This window comes from Leptonotus elevatus, chromosome 6 (assembly GCF_054856555.1).
Source record: "Leptonotus elevatus isolate MCC_2025b chromosome 6, RoL_Lele_1.0, whole genome shotgun sequence".
Taxonomy (NCBI): Eukaryota; Metazoa; Chordata; class Actinopteri; order Syngnathiformes; family Syngnathidae; genus Leptonotus; species Leptonotus elevatus.
In genome coordinates this window covers 21,986,307-22,012,761 of record NC_141244.1, presented here as the reverse complement: position 1 = coordinate 22,012,761, position 26,455 = coordinate 21,986,307, and the positions used below count along the sequence as shown (strand labels likewise).

General features: G+C 41.3%; 1 protein-coding gene across 1 annotated transcript in view; it reads left to right on the top strand.

Annotated features, from left to right (window-relative positions):
- The first annotated feature begins 2,755 nt into the window (after positions 1 to 2,755).
- Positions 2,756 to 26,455, top strand: part of fhl3a (four and a half LIM domains 3a) — a 36,988-nt gene continuing 13,288 nt past the window's right edge. Inside the window, exon 1 of the mRNA XM_086079038.1 lies at positions 2,756 to 2,958. The gene's annotated coding sequence lies outside the window, so the exon portion shown is untranslated. The remainder of the gene's footprint in view (positions 2,959 to 26,455) is intronic.

The following is a 26,455-nucleotide window of genomic DNA, read 5'->3' as shown; positions in this document are numbered from 1 at the left end:
CTGCTTGGGGTCATGATGCTTATTACAGTTCACTACATTCAAGTAGTACCCACAGCTGAGAATATATTATTTTGATGGAATGCATGTTGATGTGACCCATTTACATAACACCACTTTTAGCAGAAAAAAACATTAGTATCAATTTTGACCGTGCCAAAATAAACCATATATTGTAAACATTATATGACAAATCAAAATTTTAACAAGTCCACCCATCCATCATCTACCGCTTATCCGGGGTTGGGTCGCACGGGCAGGAGAGCTTTAGCAGGGAAGCCCAGACTTCCCTCTCCCCAGCCACTTCAGCCAGCTCCTCCGACGGGATCCCAAGGTGTTCCCAGGCCAGCCTAGAGACATAGTCTCTCCAGCGTGTCCTGGGTCGTCCCCGGGGCATCCCGCCGGTGGGACATGCCCGGAACACCTCTCCAGGGAGGTGTCCAGGAGGCATCCAAACCAGATGCCCGAGCCACCTCAACTGGTTCCTCTCAACACGGAGTAGTAGCGGCTCGACACTGAGTCCCTGCCGGTTGACCAAGATTCTCACCCTAATTTTTAACAAGTGAATGTCAAAATTATCACTTAAACAGCAAAAAAAATTCATTAGTTCACTAGACAAGAGCACTTTGAAGCTTCAACTCAAATTTACCACATTGTAAGGATTTTTATTGATTTATTACAAGAATATGCTTTTAATGTGACAAGGATAAAGTCGGAATGTTAAGAAAATTAAATCATATTTTTCTTCAAGAGGAAAAAATACAAGAATAAAATTGAAATAAAATAAAGACTGGAAGAGGATGACATTATTGTCACCAAGCACCAACATGCAGTAATCGTGCCTTCTCCATTCCGGGACAGAGCGAGTGAAGGTCAAGCCAGAGGCTGTTGACGTCTTATTCAAGCTTTCTTGTTTTACATTCTCCTTAAATACACTCCAAGGTTGGAGCCACCACCAAAGAGAAACAGACTCAGCCGTTGGCCAAAGCTGCAAACAAGTCACTGTGTTTTCACACAGCAGCTTCTTGCCTGAAGGCCCATTGGAGATATATATTCTACTTCCAAATGGGCTGAGAGCGTTTTATTGCTTTTTCCACTCCGGATGATGGCTAGCTTTCCCTTTACTCCTCATCTTCAACGTGTTGCTGTTTGGAACAGAGACGGTTTATTTTAAATGTACCGTGCCTGAAAAGACTGATGTTTCAGTATTAAGTTCAAACAATTGACTATAAAGTAGTGTGTGGATCCAATGTTAATATGTGAAAGTCACACATGGCTAACAATGTTACAGAGCAAGTGGCAAAGATGGCAAATTAAAGTGAAAATGTTCTTTGCAAATATTGTGAAGCACTTGCCTGAAGTTGTCTCGCCTATTTATTGAACTGTGTGATGTATTTTTAATAGCATATAAATCGAATTCACATTGTATTTCATTGTATTGTTTTCATCCTACACTGAAGACTCATGAAGATGGTTACCTGGATGACACTGGATGAATTCCAAGAACTCCCAATGACTTGCTGCATGCCTGACCGCAAACCGCCAGTGATGTACAAATGAATGTTCAGTGCGTGCTGCATCCGAAAACGATTTCACGTCATGACTAACTGTGCAACAATGTTATCAGATGGGGTTGGGCTTCTATCAACACCCCCCAGCATGTTCTTGTGTTTACCCATAATGAGTCAAACGAGCATAATGTACCTTTCCTTGTTACACGGATGACACAAGAGCGGGTTTGGTCGATTGCCTGATTGAGTCATGACAGAAGTGAAACACGGCGCCCGCTCTTACACTTGATAATGGAGAAGTGAAAGGTGATGGTGGTCTGTCGTCCCGTGTGAAAAGAAATTATCCCGGTCATAAATACAGTATTTTATTGATGAAAAGAAGAGATGATGATGATATACAAATACACAATTATATATATATATATATATATATATTTATATATACAATTTAAACAAAATCTTATAATAATAATGATGATGATAGTGCTGTTACATCACATTTAACTTGAAATAATAAAATAAGTGTGATAATAAATATTGTTACCTCTATGCATTGCATAGTATATTATCATCAATATTATTATTATTAATATTAATAACAAACAAGGAGATGCCTTATATTGCTAATCATTTTGTAGGACAAACCTCGATTGTCCAAAAGTTACACAAATATTACAAAGAAACAGTAATTACAGTAGTCTAACTACGGTCATCATGAATGGGTGATATATATATATTGTTAATTTGAAAGCAAATAATTGCGTATGTATAGTATTTATGTAATATTTTAGACACCAAATTATGACCAAAAGAGTCCAAATTAAAATTAAACGGCATTAAACTGTTTATTCCCACAAGAGGTCAGCCCCCTAACTGTATTTTTTCTCTTGCATTTTAAAGCTGTTAATCACAATTTGATTATAAAAGAATAATTGCTGATAATGCTCCTTAAGTGTTTAATGATCGCAGTAATGAAGTGAGAGTGTGCAGTTGCACACATGCAAACACTTTTCCAGCATACATCTACAGTTTGCCTCGTGTAATCACCAATTACACTTCATCTCATGGGGGGGGGGGGGGGGGGGGGGGAGCACGAAAACTGCAACCCACCAGGTCGGAGGAAAAGAGAAGAGGGAAGTGGGGCGGGGCGAGGCGGGGAGCGGGCGACCTTGTTCCTTATTTGGAGCTGAGTGACAGGGGAGAAGGGGCGGGCTCTAGTGACTCACTTCCTGAGTAGTAAAAAGAAGGAGAAAAAAATTGCCGGCAACTTTTGTCCAGCACACACTCACTTGAGGAAAGTTTTTTTTTCTCTCCCCCCCTTCAACAGCAGCAGCAGCAAGCCGGCGACACCGGACCGGAGCGACCTCCACATTGAAGCCCGCCTCGCAGATTTCGACTGGGGGCGACGTGACACCCGGGCGGCCCGCTGTCAGCTCCCGCTTCATACCTGGTAAGAAAATTGCAATATTTACCGCGTCTTTCTTGTATATTCTCACTTGTCCCCCTTGTAACTCTATATTGTTCATACATGCATATATTATCACGAAAACTTCATTCAAACAGAACTTTCCAATGAGAATGACTTAAAAAGAACAATATGGTGGTAATTATGCTGCTTACGTGTTATTTGCGTTGCTTTGGCAAAGCTATTGATCATTGATTGAGAGTTTTTCACACATCAGAAATCATGCGTCATCATAGTTTGTGACTTAGTCTCTTTTTATGAAAAGAAGAAAAAGTTCCAAGATGAAATAGCTAAAAATGCCGGGAGTTAATTTGACAATAAACTCATTTCATATTATTGTATTATTAATATTATACATTCTGTATATATGATATATTATTAAATATAATGAGATTGATGAGATATTCAAATTAAGAAGAAAAACCAAAGATGTAGTGAGATTTTTTTTTTATTAAAACATTTTAACATATATATTTGTAACATAGGCTATTTACTGTATATATGTATATTTGAATGTATACTGTATACATATAGTTAACAGATTTTTTTGTATCATAATATGTTATCGCTAATGTGTCTATTATTATTTTTAGATGTTTTTTCTTCCCATTCAATTAATTTTTTTATTGTCTTTGTTTTGAAAAATCACAAAAAAAAGTTTTGAATAAAAGCTCTAAGGCTATGTCTGATTATGAATTATTGAATCCTTGAATTTAGTTTTGTCCTCCAACCCCCCCCCCCCCCCCCGAAAAAAAATATCATTAATTTCATCCAAAATGTAAGATTTCTGATCCAAAATTAATTAAAAACATCCAAAACTGTCATACTTGCTCTTGATAATGAACTGTTTGGTCGTATGGTTCCCTTCTGGTTACATTTGACACAATGAAAGAAGATGTGGGCATGCCAAGGCTTGATGAGGCCTTCTAATATCAGAGCTTAGTCAAATTTGCACTTGCTCGTCAAAAGATTTAAAAAACCAACAGGAAAAAACCTGTGAAGAGGGCTGCACGTCTTCCTCTTCTCACCCTTGATGTTTTCTTTTTCTCATGTGTTCTTGTTTTTCCTTTCTTCTGTCTCAATGGTTGTGCATATATAATACAACACTCCTCATACTGGACAGTGTGTGGAGCCACTTTAATGTTGCATTTAGCTCCCAGGCTTGTGTGCAGGGGGAGTCGCTGGGGCTAAACTGCCCTTTTATCCTGAGGCAGGAAGTGGGATATGTCTTAACACAATCGCTAAATACAATTTTGAAACTTGGCGTAATGTTACAATGGCCGTAAACGTTTTCGTTTATCAACTGCATTCAATTTATTCAGAGACTTTATACATTTCTATTATATATATTTGGTGACACAAAATGCTTTGCAATAATGTTTTGTAGAAAATCTGAAGTTGTTAGGTGGATTGTTGCTGAGAGATCTTGAAGGTATCAGTGTTAGTTTTGACTTGATATGTGGCAATTAATCAACGTAAAGCTATAATCATCATTACATAGTAGTTAAGTCGACTAGTAGCCTAAGTTCAACCCTACTAGCTATATCTACTAGCTAGTGTGTTGTGAACTTGCTCTTTGTTGAAGAAAATAAAGCGCACATTTGAAGACCTTTGAGTCTGTTTTTCAATCACTCTGGACTGCCGGCCAGGCAAAATCACCTCCGAGCTGCCAAAAGGCTGTCATTCTGTCCCCGTTTTAGCATCTTGGAAGCTCTGTAATGTGTTTGTTTGCCTGCCTCCTCTTCCTCTGCTGTTGATATTCTTTCAGAGTTGTCCAAGGGTCAGCCCTACAATCCCTGCATGCTAGCTGGAAGCAAGCCAGATGCCGAATAGCTGGCTGGCGGCCGGGTCATGGGTTGGCGTGGTTTAAAAGCAGCCCAAAAGAGAAGAGACAGTCAAGTGGTTGCAGGTGGTTAGAAAGTGCGAGTCGAGATTGGTCTGTATGGACTCCATAAGGCAAAAAAACGTTAGTGTTGGCCATAGTACATGGCAGGCATTCCACAATGGGATTCCCGTGACTGAATATTCAACAAGGGAGATGACATGAATGACTACCATGAAGTTTCAACTACATCAACATTTACAGATCTACAGCAGACAGTGTAACCAAGTGGGTGTGTTTGCATGTGTAGATAAGCTAAGACTTGCTGCTGTTGAGGGGCAGGTTCAGTGAGGAGAAGGGGCTGCTAGACATTTTTGCCACAACCCTTTCCCAAACCCATATCCTTCAAATTAATTATATCACTAAGGAGAACCCATATCACTGAACTCCTACTTCCCCCAACCTTCGCCATAACCCTCACCCAGTTTTTTTTGCATGACATAATCATTACTTGTGGGTTACTTCTCCTGATCTAGGGTTTAGCCTAAGGATCGAGGCTCAAGGCGACTTTATGTCAAGAATCACAGTTTCTAGTGCAGATTCTTATCCTCCTTTTCTTCAGTGGTGTGCGGGGGTGCGTGGCTGGCGGCAGGAGTGCGTCTGCATTCCCTGCAAGTGGGGGAAGTGACCTCAGGCTTCCTGTGTGGGTGAGCATGGCCAGGTGCTGTGGAGTGTTACCGCGAGGGCGCGAGGCTTCCTTCGTGGAAGCGCTTGTTGGTAAACGTAATGTGATCCGTCCAGCCGGGGCTCCCCTTGTGCGAGGTAAACACCCCCCCCACATACACAACACCCGTCTGCTTGACAATTGGCTCATCCGTTCTGTTCTGAGTTACAAGGAGCATAAGCGTTATATAGTCTACAAAGTCATTGACTGTGCTTGTGTTGTAATTAGGTTCCTCAAGGGATGTAATTACAGGCCTATACCTAGCACTTATCTGCTCATTTGAAAAGAAACGCTGTTTCGCTGGAAATGACAAATTATGGGAACTGTAGGATATATCATAATTACAGACACTTGTTTAATATGGGTGGCGTTTATGTTTATTCGAGAAGAAACGTTTTGCTGCACTGTGAAAGGTTCCGACACAGAATGTGGATGACCAAGGGGACTTGGCTTTGGTGGCAGTTTAAGCCAGCTTTTCCTTGACTTTTTCCTGTTTTGCTGTTCCGTGTGAAAGCCTCAGTACACTCAAACTAAGGCGATAGAAATAACCCAGCTTTGTAATTAATATCAGAGCAATAACAGAACTTTTTCGTGGTTCCCGTCTGAGCCGCCTTTTCGCATTTATTTAATTATATCATGCTGCTGTTCTGCATGTAATGTACCGACACAGAAAAAAAGAAGTAAGGTGACTTGACCAAGTCACAGCTTCTGAGGTAGTCTCAGAGACTACCTTTGACACGCCTGTCAATGGTGTACATTTCCAATGACGCCGGTCTATGTGAAAGGTACCCACACAGAATTGGGGCATGAAGGTGACCTGACCATTTCCCCAGCATCAGATGTAGCAAAGGCCCCCTTCACACTAACCATCAAAGACAGCATTCCAATTAGCTTTTTTTTTTTTTTTTTTTTACAAGATACTGACCTGGAATGGTGGAACTAAGACAACCAGGCATTTCCCCCAGTTTTCAGATCTCAGTGATTTAACCCATTTCACTCAACTTCCACATGGCGTGCTTCTGTAGTTATGTGCTCTATCTCCAAGAAATGTAGAGGAGACGAGACTCAACAATTCTCAGTTTCAGAGATTTTCACTTGCCTGTGTGAAAGGTACTGTCACAGAATTTGGTAATATCAGATGTCCATTTCACACTGGCATCAAACCACATTTTCTTTGCATGCTCTGTATGAAAGATTATGTTATAGGACGATGAGACTTGGGTAACCTGGCAGTTTCCCCGGTTTAAGAGGTAGTTTAAGAATGGAAAGGCCCTTTCACACGCTCCAACAAAGGCAGCTTATCCCATCATGATCTGTGTGAAAGTACTGATGTGGAATGACGACCTGGCAATATCCCCGCTTCAGTCTTGGTATCAGAGCTATAACAGAATCCTAGCATGTGAGCTATAAAAGAAGCCCCTTTCACACTACCCTTTAAAAGCCAGCTTTTTCCAGTGGTACTGCTCTGTGTGAATTCTTTCTCTCCTCTATTGTGTCAGTTTTATGGAAACTGTACTTGAAAGAGGCTCACGCTTCATTTCAGTTTTTCATTTACCAGGAACACAGTGGGTAAATCGACGCACATGTAATACATTTCATTAATGGCTTGAGTCAAATCAGTGTTTCCCCATCTGCCGTCCCACATGTACCAGATGTTGTTTGTATGTGGGAATGCTCTGTCAATTCACCGTCTTGTCAATGAGTCAGCTGCGACTGGCTTCCCGCACCTTGGCCTTCAAGAATGAGGCAATCGTCTTCTTGTCGCTCATCCTTTGTTTTCAAGCAAGGTTTTATCCGTCGTTTTTTTCGGGTCACAAATGATACGGAATGGAGGTGGGGGAGGTGATGAAGGCATAATATCAGTGCTGGAACATGACCAATAGTTGCGGCAATGTATAGCTCACCTTTGCTGGCTTCACTGTGCTGTGTGTAAGGTACCAGCAGAGCAGGTAAGAGCCTCCCAGTTTCCTCAGCTTTGGAGGTAGTATCGGGGGTGTAACAAAAGCTGTTTTATCACTGCCCATCAAAGCCAGATTTTCCCATGTCAGTGGTCTGTGTGAAAGGTACTGACAGAAAATTGGAGCACGTAGGGGACCTGGCAATTCTTGCCTTCTGAGGTAGTATCAGAGCTGTAATAGAAACTGTTTTTTTATACGTCATCTTTTCCCATGTCATTGGCCAGGTGTTAAATGTACCAACATGGAATTACCCTCAAAGACGAGATGCACATTTCCCCGATGTGGAGGTAGTACCACAGCTATAATAGAAAACCGTTTCACACTGCCCGTCAAAGCCAGCTTTTCCCTTGTTACAGAATTTGTGTGAAAGGTACCAATGTGAAATTTGACTCAAAGATAAGACAGAAATTTCCCAGCTTGGAAGTAATGTCAGATCTTCAATGGAATCCCCTTTCACACTGCCTGTCTAAGTCACCCTTTAACTGTGTTGCTGTTTTGTGTGAAAGGGACCAGCGGTGTGGAGGTTGTATCACACTTGTAGTGGAAAACCCTTTCATACTACCCATCAAAGTCAGCTTTTCCCATGTAAATGGTATGTGTGAAAGATGCGAAGGTGGCCTGGCAATTTTCATCTTCTGAGGCATAATAGAAGCCCCTTTTACACTACCCATAATAGCCAGCTTTCAAGCTGTCACTGGTCTGTGTTAAAGGCACTGACATGGAATTGGGCATGAAGAGCAGACAAAAATGTCCTAGATTTAGAGGTAGTATGAGAGCTGTACTGGAAGCCCCTTTCATACCCATCAGAATCAGATATACCATATTATCGGTCTGTGTGAAAGATACCGACACACAGAATTTTTCCAAAAGGCAAACCAGCAGTTTCCCGGTTCCAGATAGTATCAGTGGTGTAACAGAAGCCCATTTCACACTGTCTAGTAAAGCCAGATTTTCCAGTGACGTTCTTCTGTGTGAAAGGTACCACCAACCAGGCAATTTTGCTCTCTTTGGTGGCAGTTGCGACAATATATATCTTGCCTTTGCTGGGTTCTGTGTGTAAAAAGCAAACACTTCTTACTTCAGCTCTGATGCCCGACTATTTGTGTGACAGGGGCTAAGAAAGTCCATGACCCGACTGGGCACGTAGTGAAGTCTACACAGCAAGCCGCAACTACAGTATGAACGATGTCGTCATAGGAAAACACGCTGCGATAGCTGTTACAAATAACTTGGCTGCAGGCAAGTTTAAGTCTACAAATAATCTGCAGTGTTTTCGTACGCAACCTGTAATTTGACGCGTAATAGTCACCACGGACTGCGGCTAATGGCCTAATCATAGCACTCACTATGCCTAATGGAGGAAAAATACTGCTGGGTACGGAGAATTTCTTGCATAAATGAGGTCAAGCGATGCAAGTTTTGCCCCCCTTCCCCGCCAGGAGACAAATTGCGTGTGACATTGTTACACCGCGTCGTTACAACTCGTCAAAAAAAAGCAAACCCCCCGCTGGATAATACTGTATCGAGGGGATTACAAGTTTATCGACCTTAGTTTTTCAAGGATTTCAGTGCCCAGTCTTCCCTGCTATTATATGACGTTATAAGAGTCAGTGTTGCTTATATTTGCACCACAGTAGACGAGATGAGATGCTATGAAAATCTCATTTTGGGATTATAGTTGCAGAATGATCATGATTACCAGTAATATGATATTGTGTGAAGAAATACGCTATTGGGAGTAGCACAAGTCAAAATAGTAGGTACAATTGTACAGTTCAATGAGTGCCAGAACTAGTGCAGTCAAAAATATTTAGAAGAAATACCTAAAGAGCCAAAAATACAAGACATAATAGAGAAAAGAAACAGAACACAAGAATTAATTTCAAGGGGGTAAAATTATGATGAAAATTTGACAAATGTTAGCTAAATGTTTTAATGTAAATAGTAGACAAAAATAATAATGGAAAAAAATATTCTTAAAAATATTGGGAAAAAGATAAATATTTAATAAAAATATCATCTATATATATGAGACAATCTATTAGACAACCCCCCCCCCCCCCAAAAAAAAATCACTTTGCGTTTTTTTCTGTTATTTAGCTATTGCAGCTCACACCAGATGAGAGACGCCACAAGACAACTCTCCTACTCCCAGAGATGCTAAATACGGTAGTGATGGTAGTTCAAACTTCAGTCGGTAATTTGAATCGACTGAAATGTTATCTTGATTCACCTTAAACCGTTTAATCCCTAAACAGTAGAGGTGTCATCATCATCCTTCTCCTGCTGGATGTTCTTGCTTACCGGTATTTACTTTATTTGGCAATACTGGCGGAACAACCAAGGGCCAAACGTTACTTCTTAAACAAAACAAGACAACGGGAATGTTGTTTAGCTTTGCCATCTTAACGACATCTTGTTTGTTTCACAATGCCACTGCATCACTACTGGATTTTGACTTTATATGGCGTGTAACTTGAGTGGCATTAGTGTTGATGGCTTACCCAACCAACATTTACTAGCTTTGGCGCGCACAGCTGCGAGCAGAAGCCAGACTGTGAAATCATGCGGCAATTGCTAGAATGCCGAGTACGAGGTTCGAACATGCATCTGTGGTTTCTTGTCAGAATTACGTCCTTGTTGCGCAGCATGCCGCTTGGACGGGAATTTGTTAAGCCGCTAGAAATAGAGAATACAGTATTAGAAGGGAAAACAAGGAAATATTTATACCTATATTGAAAAAATATAGCAGAATATTACAAAAACTAAAAACATTATTATTATATTTAGTAAAAAAAAAAAGTTGTATATATATATTTATATATGTATATGTATATGCTAGCATTCCTCTCGTTGACAGTACAATCACAACTCGGCATGATGAAACTAGATCCAGAATGTGACTTCTTAAGCAGCAGTGTTCTTGCTGCATCCCTCCGCCGCTGCTCTTTCAGTCAAGTATTTACAAGCTTTAGGCGTTGTCGCTCTCACTTTTTGCCTGTGCTACGGTACGCGGCGAGCGGCATGCTTCAACAAGTTCCACGCGGCACGCCGAGGTGCGTGTTTAGGTCGCTCTCGCAGTTGTAAATTAGGTACGTGCACACCTATAGAAATAATCGCGAGGCGGGTGCCGTGGTTCTCGCATTTCTATCCGTCCCCCCACCTTCATGTGATGCTGGACTGAGCCTCCATAAATGGCAGAAAGTGTCCTTGGCATGGCTATAAAAGGACTTTGGCTCCTCGACGAGTGGATGCTTTGGAGATTTACGACAGGGACGAGCTAAACAGGGATTTTCTTGGCTTCTCGTGGCCGCTAATAGGGGAGAATGAAGGGATGACTTAAGGAGAGGAGCGGCCCGGGCACATCATTGTCGCCCGCAGGCCTGTCTGTCGTCAGCCTGTCAAGGGGGAAAAAAACTTAATAGATGTCAAATACTAGTCCTGTGCCGCGGAGTTTACTCAGCTCGTACCACCTCTTCACCCTGGAGAGGTTTTCACAACTTTGTACACTTAAAGCTAAGAAGGTCTTGAACTGAGCTCCGGATTCTTGGTTCTGGCACGTTTATTTGCTAGAGGTGACAAAAGTACTCATACTCTCTACTTAAGCAGAAGTATAGATAAAGAAGACTCTGATATAAGACAAGTACAAATCAGTTTTCAACAGTGGAGGGTAAAAGTGAGAGTAAAATAAAATAAAAAATAACTAAGTACTACAGATACCGTATTGTCACAACCATAAGGCGCATTTCTGTATTTAACACACACATAAGGCGCACCGCACTATTGGGCGCAGGCACGGTTAAACATACGATAACTCAAAACATATGGTAGCACGCTTTCACACTAAAAATGCCAGCATATGTTTTTAAAAAGGCAGCGGGGTTCTGTTGTACTTTATTGAAGTATTTAACAATGTAAACAGTGAGTTTGGTTGTAGTTGAAGCATTTAAGAATGCACTCACGTTACTATTAATCAATCCTCATCCACAAAGTCCTCATCTTCTGTATCTGAAACTAATAGCTGGGCTATAGTTGTGTCTTCCGGGTTCTTATGCCTGCCAGTCTTCAACTCGGGCCGGATTTCTTATATATAAGCAAAGTGTAGGCTGAAATGCTCCCACACAGACAGTCAAGCGGAGAGCCATCACAGTTATTCTCAAATTTGATGAATCACATTATCTTGAATGAATCTATTTGCATAGACTCCGCCCAGAATACACAAAACGAACTGCCTGGCAATTTAGCGCCTTTGGCATTCTTGATTGTTTAGTAGAGCAGCTTCCGCAACAAGTTATAGCCCGTTTTTGCACTCTCAAACCTTTTGTAAATCAGACCCTAAGTGAGCTATGTCAAATGAGTGCAAACATCCGGAGCTAAATGTGATTTGCAGGTTGTGAACAGGACATGTCAAACAGTGCCGTATTTCACCGTAATGATCGGCCGCTGCTTTGAGTCGCACTACGCATGGTATGGCGAAGCTTCTTTCATGTGTGTCGGGTGGTGGGGGGGTGGAGGAAAAGTTGCTGGAATTTCTGCAGACTAAGTGAAATGTTTGAATAATGGAGAAGGCGGCGCTTGCTGAGTAAACGGCGCGGGAGGAGGCTTGCCCGCTTAGCAGCTGCCACCACATTTCTCTGAAAGTAATCACTCGTAGATTGTATTTCGCAGGCCGGCCAGCAGGCCGCAAACCGCTCGTTGCTAAATTCTGTTTGTCAAAGCCACAAAGGCACAGATGCGCAAACACTATATAACGCTTGATGAGCTGCTTTATGAAAGAAGAGAAACTGAATCACCTAAGCTCCTTCATACAGGCCGCCTGAGCCGGGTTTTTCCTTACTCGCTGTCCTGTGTGTAAGGTACTGTGTGTAAAGTGCCTGATGGAAGGAAGGGTTGAAGTTTACCCATGATTTTGCCCACATCCGCAAAGAATTATAGTGCAGTATTAGCGCATCTATAGTGGGAAGTCTAACACCCTAGACCAAGGATCGGCATCTTGAATGTTAGAGGGGGGGGGTCACAATTTTTCATCAGTGCTACTTAACTGGAGGGCTACATTGGACCACGCACTTCCTAACCAGAATATGACAAAAAATATATTTTAATTAGTGACAAAATACTTACTTTTAATATATTTCATTATTGATAATACATTTTTTAATGCATGTAGGGCTGGGTTTAAAAAAAATCGAATAATCGATTTTTCCTGTTCGAGCCCAATATCGATTCATAAAACCATGAATTGATTATTTAAATATCTTTTTTCCCCTATACATTCTTAAGAAAATTGAATTTTAAAGGCTGATTTTTTTTCCCATCTGACTGTTTTCCTGAAATTTACTCTCCACATGACTTTAAAAGTATGTTCTTCCATTTTTGAAAGAACTGACTTACTGCACTTAAAGACAATTCAGAATATTTTTAGTTTTATTTATAATTGTTGAATTAGAATTATGAAAATATTTTCATCTCATCCTTGCTGATGTCAATATTTGTATAACACTTAAAGTAGCACTAAAGAACTTCTCAACCTTAATAAAATACTTTCATAACTCTTCTGATGAACCATCGACATAAAACTAGTTGAATGGTACCTTTGCCATGGCTTCAGGGGGTCCGTATCATTTTTACTGGCACTAAGCAACTTTAAGGAGGAGGGTACGAACACTGCCACACAAAAAACTACAAATGTGCTGACTGCTTTATGGCATACGTCAAAAGCTACCCCGGATGAAAGGACAGTCAAGGATCAACATTGGCCCGGATTTAACTCGCTAGAGTGACCTACGAAACGACGCAATGCGCTTGTCCTCATAGGAAATACTGTCTTCCTTCAGAAGTGTCAGGTGTGACGTGTGATAGAAGAGTTTCAGGTCAAATGAAAGCAAAGGTTTATAAAACTGTGGTGAGACCAGCGATGTTGTTTGGTCTTAAGACAGTGCCACTGAGGAAAAGACAGGAGGCAGAGCTGGAGGTGGCAGAGATGAAGATGCTGAGGTTCTCTTTGGGAATGTCCAGGATGGATAGAATCAGGAATGAGTACATCAGAGGGACAGCAACTGTTAGAGGCTTTGGTGATAAAGTCAGAGATGCCAGATTGAGATGGTTTGAATATGTCCAGAGGAGAGACGGTGAGCATATTGGCAGAAGGATGCTGAGTTTCCAAATGCCAGGCAGGAGGTCTAAAGGAAGACCAAAGAGGAGGTTTATGGATGTAGTTAAAGAGGACATGAAGGTAGTTGGTGTGAGAGCAGAGGATGCAGAGGACAGGGTTTGATGGAGGCAACTGACTCGCTGTGGCGAGACCCCTGAAGGGAAAAGCCGAAAGGAAAAAAAGAAAAATGAGTTTTTATCATGTCTTTGACATTAAAGAATTAATGCTTCATAATTAATCGATATCGGACTGAACTGAAATTAATCGAATCGGTTAAAATCTAGATATTTTTTTAAACTGAACTCTTGTGAATCGAAATTGAATCGATTGAATAAATTAGAATCGATACCCCTGTCTCACTGTATTAATTCATCAACTTTCCATTCAAACCATTTGGGCTAGCGTAAAGTGGAGTGGAGTTGTAGAGATGTTGTGTTAAACAGTTTGTCAGCCATTCAGTCTTCCTGATTTGTTTTAGACTGTTGTGAAAACAGTGACTATTGATACACTTTGTCTTGGGATCTGTGGTTATTTGGCACAATTGTAAATTAGTTATTATTACTAGGCCCAAGTCTGATAACTTGCAAGCTATCTTTTTATCACGGCGTGGAAAATCCCACGAATACCGGGTGGGATATATTCCAGCCACCAGAAGCGGATATATTTTCCTGGCTCAAACATCTGAATGTGTCGGCATAAGAATGATGCTCGATGAAGTAACATTCATTTGTCAGAGTGCTTTTGCGCATTCAGCAGACACGCCCACCAGCGTTGGCGAGCGGAGGCTTGATTTTTAGATTCGGATTTTGAAGCCTCATATTATATACTTGCCGATCTTTTTAATCATTCAGATTTGGCAGGGTTGTTAACAACATTCTTCTCTGTGGTGTGTCAAATTAAAAACATATTTATTTTCACTTGAAGAGTTTCATAAATTTATTTGAAGCTTCATGTGCAAGAGTCCAAATAAAGTGGTCTCAGTGGCGGCAACGCACTCCCATTCCGAACTGGCAATTTGATTGAGTGAATACCTTTCGGGCAGCGGGCCAGAATACCAACATAGACTGCTTGGCCAACACAGTGCAGATGTCACACATTTCTGCAATGAAATCAGTAGGAATCACAGTGGAAACAAGTGGCAAGTCTTTCAGCCACATTTGTGTTGTTATCTTATTGTAAGGGTTTTGTTAAATGTTTGCTTTGTGGGTTTTTCCTAAACAATGCCTCACACACAAAAAGAACAGTGATCCGCATTCCTCTCAGGGGTCTGGCAAACATCACCAAATTGTTTTCACCTCGACGTCTTTGCTTCATACGTTAGCAATTCTGCCCTGAGCCCCCCACCCCCTCTTTAATGGGCCAAAACATCCCAGCTTAGAATAAAGAAAGAAAGAACCACTTCCAACGCCAGCCGTGGAAGTGAGATCAATGAGTAAAATAGAGGCCAGACGGTGAGCAAAGCATAGCGAGAGAGGGTCTATGACACAAGCGGTATGACTTCACTGTGGAAGCATTCAAACCCCCCCTTTCTCCAAACCAACACCACCCGTGCCTCATCACTTTTGCATAGTGAGTGGAAACAGTTTAGGCTTTAATTGCCGCCAGAGAAAGAATGGAGGCTAAGTGACCCGAATTGACAAGTTGCATGATGATGATCAATGGCTGCATGTTGATTGGTCGGGGGAGTGCTAACCAATGACTCTAGGTTTCTTTTGAACCGTCTTGTGCAACTAGATTGTGCATCCCTTGGAATCGAAAGACCACTTTTTCAGGAAAGAACCATGAATGTCGAGATAGAGATGCGATGAGATGAGATAATTCAGTGCTCTGCATGCTCTGCAAAGTATGGCCTGCGGGCCACATATGGCCCACTTAATTTTTTCATCCGGCCTACCAGTTATTTAGATTATCAAGGCTCCTAGCATATTTGTTACCTTCATTCACAAAGTACATACATACACACTGGATTTTGCTTCAATTGAAATGAAATTGTGCTGCTCCTTCTGGTGTGTGCGCCTCGGGACAGTATGATAAGACATATGGATAAAGAGTACAAGGAGACAGTTCTTATTTCTAAGTAAGGTGTAGTAATATTGCAAAAAAAAATTAAATAGGCTAAATAATTTCAATAATCAATCAATAATGAATACAAAAATATAAAAATAAGAATGAATAATTTTGCCATCATCATATTATCAGATTTTATATAGTTTAACATATTTACCTCATCTATGAAAGATCTGGTCTATTTCTTAACTTTAAAAATGTATACGTATATCGAAACAGAGGCAGGAGGCCTGCGTTAAACTGTTGCCGTTATCAATGTTCATCAAAGCACTTGTTTGTTTGTTTTTGTCCCCCACCCTCCCACCCCCAATTTTAGGAACAGCGGCAGCAGAGAAGTTTGCATTTTAACACTGGTAATGAATTAGGTGTGGAAGACGAATGGTGTTTTGCATGCTTGCATGATAAAGAAAACGCGTGTGACATTGGAAAGATAAGACGCTGATGGATTGCGATTCCGCTTTGGCAAAGTCGACAAAGTCAGGATCTCGGTACTCGTGCCTCCGGAGACCCAAACAAAACCGCTGATAAATCCGCTGTGATCTATTGTACACTAAAGGGAGTTTTGCTTTTTGATAGCAGTAATCACTTTGAGGTCATTTTTATGTTTACATATTCCACCCTGTCACCACTAAATCTTGTGATTGAGTCAACTAAGCCCGCATTTATGGTTCTCACTGGAACCTATTTGATTCTCTCTTGTGGCCTTCCTCGCCTATGTGTCACGGACAAAACATGGAATCGGATATTCTCCAGAGTGATTCTAGATTAAAACTGGCGATGAATGGAATAGCTCCGATATAAGCAGACAGGTCGCCGTATCATTGCAACAGGATGTCATTACAATTCGTGCTAAATTCAAAGTCAAAGTTTGGAGACAGCTAATAAGGAAAAACGAAAATGGGGGGACCTGGTGGACCTGCTGAGTTTTCGGCTTCTGATGTACAGTTATATAATGTGACGTCATAGATGTGACACCCCCTGACACTTTCCTTTCCTGCCCTGTTGTGGTGAAAGCAAACCACGTGAAAATGGATGGACAAGGTCTACTCGGCAATTTTCAGACTTACGAGGTAGAATCAGAGCTGCAACCGGTACAGGATGCCGCCAATGTGTAAGGGTATTCTCCAACCTGGTTGAGAATTTTACCACCCGATACTCCCTTCTCCCGTCGCGTTGTGCCGGAAAGTAATTGTCGTTGATGACAACTCATCAGATTTTGGGATGTTGCGTCATTGTTGCGGCCCAAAATTGCATTGTGGTAAAAAAATGCCTAAAGAATCTAGTTGTACTCTTGTAAATAGTGTCCCTGTAAATTCCACAGTCTTTGTAAAATCTCAGTGTGAGACTAGGCTGCGATTAAAAACTCTATAACTCGTGTTTAAATGTGGGAACTGGGGCAGGTGTGAGATTATTTCCCAAGGGTCTTTTCCAAATCTTGTCAAAGTCTTCAGAGGCACGGGTAGCGTAATGCACGTTCCGAATTATATACAAATCAGCCGCCGTAGCCTTAAAACAGAATTCTGTCATAAAACAAGGAACACACGTATTGGCACCAAGTAGGAATTGGGTTAGATAATCTGTGGTGGGAATCCAGCCTCAGTTAAGGCTTTGTGATCAACAATCCTGGAAATGTAGCTGGACATTCAAATAGCACACAGTCTTGAACCCTAATTGAAGGACACTAGAACTGAAGGAGAATAGGGTGGGGCAGAAAAAGGGGGGGGGGGGTGCAAACAACTGGGGGAGGCAACAGTGATGTTGCTTGGCAGCATGATTTATAGACACCTTTTGAAGTGAGCTCATTCCAGACATGAGGCACGCCGGCTCCGTTTTCGGGCTGGTAACATTTTGACCTTACGTGGAGAAAGGCTCAGGGCAAGAAAATTACCCAAAGACATCTGATGCAGGTTCTTATCTTTACATCCTTTAATTGATTGTCAAACAGAAAGGAGGTATTGACGAGATACTTTTGGTATTGTAGAGGTTCCTTGACTTACAGCAGAGCTCCACAGCAGGAACTAATAATAAAACAGCTGACTTTGTTGCTGTTCCAAAGCTCCTGGTTTCTCATTGGTCTTACCATTAATATTTGAGGATTTATGTAAAGAGTACAGTGTTACAGTCTTCACTTTGCTGTCTTTTGTCGTCAGTCTCCTTGAGAATAATCTCTCCACACCAAGAAGTCTGCCATGGTTTGTTAGTGTTTCTCGTTGTGACTGTGCTCAATGTAACGTGGGATTTACCCCAATCCACTTCCACAAATCCACACAGAATTGAGATTCAAACCTAGAACCTATGATTGGGGGACATAAAACATTTTCTTGAGTCAAGCTACTGATAAGATGCTGTGGAAATTTTTAGAACAGTGCATCTGTAACATACAGTTCAGTTGTATTTAACTCAGACAACTTGGAGAGTGAGGTCTTTTTTCAGACGGTATTTGGTGTAAAAAGTTTGAGAACCACTGATTTATGCGGTAAGAAAAGCCAGTGATAGTAAATATTAGTGGTTTGTTCAAAGGGAAGTCCCCACAAAAGTGCTTTAAACAAATGGTGGGTGCTTGTGTATGCAGCTGTTGTCTGTCTGTAGTTTCCTCATTGAACCCGTCACTATACTGCCACCATTAGAACTGTTGTGTTTGTTTTTCTACTTAAACCAGCTACAACCTTTGAGTGTTCACGTGCTTGCATGATAGCCCACGTTAACTCGTGGCTGCAGGTCTTCATTATGAAGTGTTACAGTAAAGCTGGTATTCATATCAAAAGGGACAAGTGACACGGACGGTGATTAGTAATTGACTTCCCTCCTAAAAAATGTTATGATTGCAAACATTAGTTAAAACCAACGATACCACAAACCATAATCCCAAAACACTGTCATAACATCTTAAACTTGTTTTACAACATACTTCAACATAAAATGGCTTAAAGATTATTTGATTGACTTATATTTAGAGATTAAGCTAACGCTAGCTCCTTCCTTTCTGATTACTTTCCGATTAGCCAGGGCTTTGGTTCTAACTTCTTCCATTTTAGGTTTAGGTCGAGATTTTTGGAGAATATCTGAGCATAGGTTCCACAGATCAAAACACAAATAAATAAATATGTGTATAGTGAACCCTGGGTGTTTACTGTATTTAGATTTAGCAGCGACGCTAAAGAGTTGAGACCCAATTTTAGCATTTTATCCTAATGATTTTGAGGCGGCCCACAGGGAATTTTCACCTAAAGAGATTTTACACTGCAACCCCACAAAAATGTGTAAGGTTTAACAGCCCGTCTTGCTAAACTGACACATTTACGTGTCTCCAGCTTGACCCGATTCCCTGAATATGCATCACAGGTTTCGGCATGTGTTGATAAATGTGCTCGTGTGTTTTTTCTGGCACGCCTCGTCCGTTTGCGCATGGCCACGGCATCCCACATACAACGGCAGGCCAATTGCCTCGCTGTGAAACGAGCGGCGAACGTCACCGGCCAAGGAGTTTATGACGGCACGGTGTGAGGACGGTGTTTGCACGTTGCCGCGGTGATGTGCCTGCGAGAAGAGGCGGGGAAATATGGCCCACATGTACTGGAAATGACTTTGAAGATAGTCATCCTGTTGGTTGCGCATTTTGGCAGGTGTCTTGGTGGATTACGTGGCCAACAATGACTTTATGTCTCTTTTTATGAACTCTTCTTCTGAGGTTAATAGGAAAATGAGCTCAGTTTTTGATAGTTTCTTTGAGACCTTTATTCTAAATGTGGATCACCTCCAAGAGAGGTGTTGTGAGATGAACATGAGAAGAGAAAAAGAATACGAGGTGTATCAGAAAAAAGCCATGACTAATGTCACAAAATATATATTTTAAATCCAAACTATCAACTACAAGTTTTCCCCTTCAATGTGGACCAGGCAATCAACCAACGCGTCGTCAAAAAGATCAAACAGCTGCTTGTTCAGTGTTTCGATGAATTCACTATCCTGGTCAAGTATAACAACCGTACGCTTTTGCTGCAGCCGCTTTGGCTTGTTCGTGGAAGCTCCGTGCCGTAACAGAAAACAGAAAAAAAAATATTTAGTATATGGTCTGTGTTATGTTTTCACCTATCGCGAGTACTGGAACAAAACGCCCGTGATCAGAGGGATTTTATCTTTCAAATGAATAAATCAGAGGTTATGATAGCCTTACTGCTCATGCATATGAGGGTATTTGGTAGTGCTTTCTAAATAAATTATTTTGTAGGGCATTAACCTTCAGGGTCAGCTTCCATCACTGCAGCCACGAGCCACAAATAATTTCAAGCAGTTGTGTCGGTGTGTGTGCCGCATGCAGGTCAGATTGCTGAGTTGGCGGGCCTTTGAGACCTTAACCCCGCACCCCCTTTGCGTCCGGGCCTCTTTGTGCTGACTCGGCAACAGGCGACCACCAGTGAATGACCGGTCTCGCAGTTAGCCTTGATGTCAGACGGGTTTCTTATCGCCAAGAAGCGTGATGGTGAATCATCATCAGGGGAACTTAACTTTGCACTTGGCGCTGTTTTATACTCACTTTTTCCTCACATTTTGAAAGCTGTGTGTAAATCATCCATCCATCAATATATCTAATTATTTTGTACAGTGGAGCCTCTAAGATCCAACATAAATACAATCATAGTGTTGGAAATTCTGGTGAATTCCTGGAAAGTTTCAAGTTGACATGATAGTGCTTTGGCGCTCACTTGGAAGTGTCTCTTATGCTCTGGAACTTTAGATTCTGAGCTGCCAAGTCATTGGCTGAGAATCTCTGGGTGGGAGTTAGTACAGATCAAGAATTATTTCTGGTCTTGCTGAAATCAGCTCATTGTTACTTGAGCTCAGAGTGTAAAAAATATTCCTGTAAAGACAATACAAGCATTTTAACTCATGGAAGCAGCAGTTATATGTAGCAAAAAAACTAACATACACAAATATTAAATATTGATATTTGTGGCTGGCGCTTAAAAGTGGCTCTGGATCTTCAACCAGTGTGTCACAACATGTCACAGCATGTCACCTTTAAACAATTGCAGGTTTTTGAGCACATTAAGCATCTGTGGGAATCCTGGGAAGAAACAGAATCCTCTGATTTAAAGAAATATAAATAAAAACGTCTTCCTTTCATTCTAATACAAGCCTTGAGTGAGACCTGCAGAAATCTAACTCTCACTACCTTTACTCCCATTTTTCCATTTCAGCTCACTGCTAATATATTTTTGGCCTGACAGCTTTACGCCGTCTGACTTGTTAGGAAGCGTCTTCGTGTGTTTACCATCCCAAGTACATCCAGTAGACCAGTTAGCGAGCTGTCAAAAACATCCCTTGGTCTGCTTTTGAGATTTCCTACGTCTCTTCTCACCCTCTCTCCGGTACTTCTGCTGCCATCTAAACAGGCTCTCCAGGCAGTGACTCTCCCCAAAAAGTGGAAGGCACACAGGAGTCCTCTGCATAGTTTCGCCAATGCAAACCAGATGTCAGGCACTAATGCATGGCAGCATTTTTTTTTCTCAAAGGAAGACAAATGTAGGCCAAAAATGTAGTCGGTGTAAAAATAAATTCACGTTCATTCCGCAGATCCCTGAACTTCCTTCATGGTGGTTTGACAGGAACTATGATTTAGAGCCGTGATAATTGTTGTTTGAAATTGAGACAACAGCCTTTTAGGTGCTAATGCATCATCAAGTGTGATTATGACAAATGTACTTGGAAAAAGTACATTTGTGCTATGCTGTTTGTCTTCTGGACACTTGTTTACAGCCGTTTTAATTATTAAATATTTAAAGGGGGGGATTTTATTTAAAATGTGCTTTTTAATTGTTTGTATGGAAATAGTTGGGTCTCTGGATTGCCTGCCCACCCATCAAGTATGAAATTAAACATAAATCACACTACATATATCTTGTTTGCCTATTTCTGTAAATTTACCAGTGTGCGAGCTCTTCTGTGCTTGCACAACTAACACGTAGGAATAATTTACATAATAACTTGACCCATGACAGGATCAGCTAGGCTAGTAGAAGATTCAGAGCCACTTTCAAACAACTAGACCACACTGTCAGAAGCACAATCATGCAGAATTTGCCAAATCCCCATGAGTGTGACACCCACCAATAATACCATGTCAAAGTCAAAAAGTAAGTAGAGCTGCTCTTAGTTTTGTGGATGGCACCAATTAGTATTAGCTTTTAATAAGTGGCGCTTGATTGCTCGGTGATGCAGAAGAGGGCAGTACAGTTGACTCCTACATGCTTGAAAATCGGATGATTCTTTTTTTCTTTTCTTTTTTTTATTAAAACAAATGTTTCCCAGGTTTTTTTGTTGCTTTTTTAAAAATATTTTGGGTTCATTTTTTGTTTTTTCTTCCTATTTCCCCTCATTTATATAACATACATATATTGAATGTTCATCAGCAATTGAGGAAGAATTATGTGGGTCCCCCCCCAATGCATTTCAATCGTCATCTATCACCAGCAAACCCATCCCCTATAAATAGTGTCAACTGTACACCTAACTCCAATATTCTCCAACACTGAAAAACCACAGGTAATTGACATGCTAGAAATTCTTTTTATGAGAGGACTTGCCTTACGTCTGCTATGGTCAGACAAATTAGCTTGGTGTCATTTCTGCTGAATCGTTGTAGCTCACAATTTTTTTAGGGAATTTCAACCAATGATCCCCAATTGGAATTAAGTGTCCTAGACAGATGGGTGAAGATTTGTTTGCCCACAGTATCTAATGTGGGTGGGGCATAGCTTAAAAAAATGGTGATCATTCTAAGGATTTTCAGAAAGTTAGAAAAAAAATATCCCCCAACACCAGGTTCCCTGATCAACATGAAATTAGGTAGACATATTTATCACATAAGAAAAATATGAAAGTATCCAGAACCTAAGGCTGAAATTGGACAGGAAGTGAGCCATTTTGATTTGAAGCAGACATTTTTGGCTCCTACTGTGATGAACTTGAATTTACCAAATGACCAATGGGAATGAATGATCGTATAGCGATGGCCGATTGGAGGATGATTACATTGTGGACGAGCATTTACAGTATTTGTCATGATTTAACAATGTTGCTGTCTTCCCATCATAGTAAATGTTGAAATCATTTCTTTCCATTAGCATTAAAATGTCCAATTGTAATGACCGGTGACCACGATGACCATTTAAATCAAAACACATCAATGAATAATCTCCCCCTCATGTCTAATTTCCTCTTCGTCTTGTGATACCTCAGTGGGTTCTGTCAAATAAAGACATGACGAGGGGAGCAGTTCGCCTTCGCCAAACTACATTTGACAAATTTTGTAACGTTGGCTGTGAACTGACAAACTTTAAGTGTACGTTCCTGCAAGCCATTTGTCACGCTGAGGAGAGCGACTGCGCTCCCTCATCCTGGAGAACCAGGCCTCTGTCTTTAAAAAGAATAATATACACGTAATCCTTCGGACAGTGAGTCATAAACACACGTTCTGAACCATTAAGATCTTCTGGTGCAATTCGCGCACTTGACTTTTCCCATTCGTCACCGCATGGAGCGCCTCCATGCTTATGAAGGAACAAATATCTCCATTCTTTGCGAGGAAGCAACACGTAAACTTTCTAACATGTGGGATTTTAGTGGGGGTTGTTTTCTTGACATCATCTTTTTATTTTTGATGTGCTCAACCAAAGCCCTCAAATGATATAGTCGAATGTCCAGATCTGAACTTTTTACCCAGCTAAAAGTCAGCCAAAGGAGCTCGACTGTGTTCTGGAAGATGTCCAGGCACCAGACAAGAGTGCAAAGTGATGGTATGTGTTTATCCCAACGCAGCCTTCTTCTCTGTTCCTTTTTATTCAGATATGATTTAGGACCTGCCTTTGGGTTAAAGCTCTTGCTTCTGCCTTGATTTACTTCTGAACGTGCTCGTCTTCAGTTTCCTAAAATGTCCTCCTCGGTTCCTGCATTACTCTTTATAAAGTTTTTGTCTCTAAAGGGGTCTTTGCGAGTCTGTTCACTGCCAAAATATCCAGGCGCTCAAAAGTGATTGAAAGTCTTTCGAAGCAGCTCAATCATAAAATGGCAAACCTCACAACGAGAACACTAAAATCTGTGCTGCTTAAAGACCTTTACGATAAGTCCTGGGTTGCGTCCAGGCCTCTTCATGCATCGGGATCGTTATCCTTCTTTCCACCATGTAGTAGGGTTCAATTCAGTTCAATAGTTTCCATTGTGTCCCTCCATCCATTTTCTATAGTGTTCCTTGTCAATGTAATGTTAAGCGGAGTGCACCATTTCACATCCATGTTGCACATGAACAGGTGCCAATGCATGACTGAACATGTCATGGATTGATTTGACTGCAGATTATTGCTTGTTGTTGTGTTTGTTTTGATTATACATGGTGCTGTCTATTCTGAATAACTGACAAGGAATGATTGCATTACGGCAATTATTGTATGACACGTCTAATTTGTACGCACACATGAGCCAGCCTGCCGCGGAAATGTTTGCCCGGGAAGTTATTTCTCAACGTTTTGTTTATTTCTGTTGTGCAAGGCGGAGGTTATTCTAAAAAACAGGCGAAAGAAGCTATTGCATTCATCGTATGACACATATTATCTTGTATAGGAATGATTTTATTACAACCAAATAAAATAGCATGTATTTCTGTCCACTTGGGGTTGCCATGATCACATTTTATCATTGTATCTGTCACTTTGAGTGTGTATGGCTTTAAAAGGCGGGGCCTGGCCAAGTGAGTGACATAGGTGTCAGCAAATGAGAATGTAGTTTGCGGACTAACCCCCAATTCACACTGACTGCGGAACGGACCCGGTGCATTTTCCGTACGGCCGCCGCAAGGAATAGAAAGCATTCGAGTGCGTGTCAATTCACACCAGCTGCAGTGCGGTGCGTATATGGTGCGGAAGGGCGTTCTATTTTTTTTCCAAATGCCGAATGCAGATTTTCATGAAGCTGAAAAAATTACACAAGCCGGACAGGAAGTCGAGCGTCGTCATCAAGGTAGATCCAGTATATTTCAAAATAAAACCGTTTGCAAACTCATTTTTGGGGGAGGGAAGCTAGCTAACTACATAGCATGACATGAGTCAGACATTTAAGATAAAAAACGAGCTCAGAATAAATTAAACATGACAAAATAACACTATTTAAACACAAACCGTATTTAACCATGGTAGAAGAGCCAGAAATAATGTCCAAAAGCATATCGATATGACAACAGGCAAGTGTGGCTATTGTTTACCAATAGGACTCTATATACACGATTGTTATCGCGTGACCTCAACTCTCCAGCGTGAACCCCCGTGATCTTATGGTCTATCGGTTGTAGATTTCCGGACAGCTCATGCAATGCACGCGGTGTGAATTGCAGTCCGTGCTTATGCCGTACACAAAACGCACCGCGTCGGTTCCGCGGTCAGTGTGAATTGGGCGGAACCATGTGTTGAGTTTTGGCCATCGACAGCTCTTATGGGTTAGGGTTAGGCTTATTACGTGTTTGTTTTCTTATCATTTGTCTAAAAAAAAGTATCAGTAAATATTTTTTAAATCAATGTAACTTTGCTTCTAGACAAGAAAATAGTTTTCTGCTAGACACAATGTGACTGTTATATTTTTATTGTTTAATAAAACCATTGCTGCAGGTCCCTGGGATGAATCTGCAAAGAAAAATTGCTACACAAAATTAGACAGTTGCTACTTATATGAAGTCACTGATTCGCAAAACTACTCGGCAAAGGGAAAAATGTATTTCAAGCCTTGTCAACCATGCTGTTTTTTGGGTTGTTTTTTTTACTCTGTGGAGTATTTCTGGTCGTTCTATTTATTTCTATTGTGCAATGTGGCGGTTATCGTGAATAACTTGCATAATGCATTACAGTAATCGTACGGCATGTGTGCAGGTAATGGCATTGAGATCTTTAGCGGCCTTGCTGTGTTTATTCGAGGTTTCTCATAATGAAATTCAGCCGGCACACCCATGCTCCATGTTTTGAGTCTGTGGCCTTTTCCCTTGAGCACATGTTGCACTCTGGCCTCGCCGCTGCGGCTTCTGGAAAACCAAAAAGCCTCAGCGTGTTATTCCTTCCTCGCGACTCTTTAATTTAGTCATGAACCTTACGACTTCCCGGCTTTTTCCACGTTTTATTTGTTTTCAAATATCCGTCCGTAAGATAGACGAGGAATGCCAAGGCCCGGGGATTAGACTCGTCAGTACAATCTCTTCCCGATTGGGAAAACAAGAGAAAGTTCAGGGCCAATCGGGAGACAGCACAGCAGACTGTATGTATGCTGTCGCCGGGCAACATAGCAACTACGTATGCCCCGTCCGGTCCGGTCTGGTCCCGTTGGCAAGCCTGCTAATCCCTGGCAGCCCAAACTTTTTACGCTCTGTTTGATCCCAAATGTGTTTACTCCCTGCAGGAAAGGGGAAAAAGCCTGGCTGCTCATTCCTCATTCACTACTGTTGAATGAAAATAATCAACTCCCCCTTTTCCTCAAAAAAGTGTTTTAGAAGGACTAGACAAAGCATCTGACAGCCTGTTGTATCAACAGAGAGATCATCTTGACCGCAACAGGCATGACTGAGTCTTGCAAAAACAAAGCCACTGCACACATGCTCCACTGTATCTTCTCACTCAATGGCAAAAAGGAAAAGCGGGATGGTTTTCCGTAGGAGCGGGGAGTCTTAGTGTGTCACTGCATGTGCCACATACGCAAATCAGCACACTCACCAAACAAAAATCATCTCA